We start from the raw sequence: 2,802 nt of genomic DNA, 5'->3' as shown, positions 1-2,802 counted from the left end.
GTGAAGTAACTAAGCAAAGCAAGTAAATAATTACTAGTATAAATCAATTATGTGCACGGTGCACCAGAGTGTGTAGACCCGGCCCTAATAATTAGGTGCCGGTGCTTAGCACCGGCAAGCACCGGCACAAATTAAGTACAGGGTGTCACCTGCCAAATAATAATGATGGAGCGTTACCGCATCTATAAGATGATAACAAGAACCAATACTAAGTAAAATCCAGGGAGAATGCGACAAAACGTAGAAACCGTGTCATACAAAAAACAAGATTTATTAGGAATACTGTACATACAAATCATTTATTTATCAAGGGATGCATCACAGGGCAGATAAGACAAACATAAAAATGTATTATGTGCTGCTAACATCCAAAATTACAAAATATTTTTTAATTTTTTTAGGCCATTTTCGAGTCAAAACATAAATTCTCAAATTTAATAAGTGAAAATTATTTCATCCCCACATACAGAGATCTCAACAGTAAAAAACGGACCTCAGACACATGCACAAATACTCTCATCCGTCTTGGTACACACACACTCAACAAACTCACATACGGCAATGACATTATAAATATAAACAGCCAAATGCAAAAGGAGAAAGACGGAGATCCCGACAATAAGTAGTGGATTGGGCAATGGTACATCAGTATTCACAAAGAATTATCACCCAATGGTCTCTGTCTTGCACAGTGCCGACGCGAGTTTCGGTTCTGGGCTAGCAAGTAGCCATCACCTACCTCAGGGCACTAAAAACAAAAAATCTCTGCAACTAAACTGCGAAGGAGAGGGAAGACAGGGCAGTAATAATATATATACAAGGCAGCATCAATTTATATACAAGGTAGACTGTCGATGTCACAGATCCAGAGTCAAATACAGTTTGTGTATGGCAGCTCCGTCCACATGTAAGTCAAAGAAGACTGAAGCTTAAATGGGGCTCTGAGGAGGACAAGATACAGATATAACTGATGAAGCACGCACACAAAAGGGGCGATGGCCCAAGTTAGCAATCAAAAGCTTCACTCAGGTAGAGCCGCAATGGACCCTATTCAGGTGCTGGCTGAAGATAAATCCCAGCAGATAAACTCGGAAACCCAAGTTGAAGGGAGAACGGAAGCATCAGGCTTAAATCAGGAAGTGGAGCCTCCTGTTGATGAATACTGGTTCGCGGAATTTCACAAGCACAGTGTTGCGCTTCAAGAGTCGCACCTGGCCGGTCAGAGATGGCACAGCGTATCCAAGTATCCAGGGGGAATTCAGGATTCAGGGGTTTCTAGCTCTTGAGTGGGAATGAAAAAATATCCAAGTCTGTCCTCAGACTTATAATAGTCCCACTTGTTCAAATGCTTGTAATTCGGGACTTCTGGCAACACAGCATCATAATTCGAAAAGAAGTATTCAAAGTGATTTCGCCCATACAGGATACTAATCAGCAAACTACAGGATATCCCATATGTCAATGGAAGGTGATGGTATCTGATACCCTCATCTACTGAAGCTGACAATTGCATACACACGTAACAGTCTTTCGCATCCATCGCATCAATGTATTCATACAGCAGCTTTGCATACGCGTTCTGTCCAAAATTTCCTTTAGACAGATCTGTATGCAACCTACGACTTTCTGCAGCCAACAAGGCCTTCTCTCTTCTTTCTCTTTCTTCCTTCTGGCTAGGGGTAATAGGTGTCGGTGTCCCCCCAGCCTTCTCTACTTGTTTGTGTGGTGCAAAATAGGAAACGGAAACTACTATAACTATAAGGAGAATCACTACTGCTAAAAGAGTGCCTACTATGCACTTGGCTCTACGATTCGGGTTCCCAGGCGCCATGGTCTTAGCACAAAGCAGTTCGTTCTCGGAAAGCACCCAAAGTCTCTTTCTCTGTTATTCGAGTCTCCGGAACCACATCTGGCAGCTTGAAAATTCTGTTTCAGTTCTTCTTTTGCTTCAATCAACAGACAGCCTTAACCCTTCTCCGTCCTCTGTGGAAAGTCCCTAAATTTGTTCTTCTTCCACTTGGCTCTAGGTTAAGTTAACAGCTATTGACAAAGTCTTTTCAAAAGTCTTTTAAGCAATTCAAAGCTCAAGCAAAAGATCAAAATTCAGATTCAAAGTTCAAAGTTCTCAATAGTCGATGATTATACTTGATCCGATTGCCTGCAGCACATAATCTAAGAGTTCCATACGGAGCACAACTTCATCATAGACTGGCATATCCGGGACAAAAGTGGGGAAAATCAGTCTATCCAGGAGTAAATCACGTATCTTGCTCAGGAGAGGGGGATTAGGAATAGTGAGTGTCAGTATACCTTCAATTTCAAGTCCAGGTACCAACAACATCACTTCCAGCTTAACATTATTTATTTTTATTTATTTTGGAATTTTATAAAGCGCTAGCTACGCTCACCGGCGTGTCCCTGCGCTGAATTGCTAAAAATGAGAGGAGTGAGGGGGTGGAACTAGGGTAATGCTAGGCGGAACAGGTATGTTTTGAGGGCTCTGCGGAACATAGTCTCGGAGGGTTCGAGACGAAGTTCAATCGGCAGTGAGTTCCAATGCTTGGCTGCAAGGAAACGGAACGATCTTCCCCCCATCCGGGCTCTGGGTATTTTAGGAACCTTGACAAGGCCAGTGTTCGAAGATCTGAGCGTACGTTCAGGTCTATAGGGGGTAATAAGACCGTTGAGAGGGATGGGTGCCCTGCCTCCTAAAATCCGGTGGCACGCGCATAGGGCCTTAAATTTGATCCTTTGAGAGACTGGTAACCAGTGGAGAGATTTTAAGGCTGCTTTGGAGGAAGT

This window comes from Lissotriton helveticus, chromosome 9, assembly GCF_964261635.1.
Source record: "Lissotriton helveticus chromosome 9, aLisHel1.1, whole genome shotgun sequence".
In the NCBI taxonomy this organism is placed as follows: Eukaryota; Metazoa; Chordata; class Amphibia; order Caudata; family Salamandridae; genus Lissotriton; species Lissotriton helveticus.
This window is presented reverse-complemented; position numbering follows the sequence as displayed.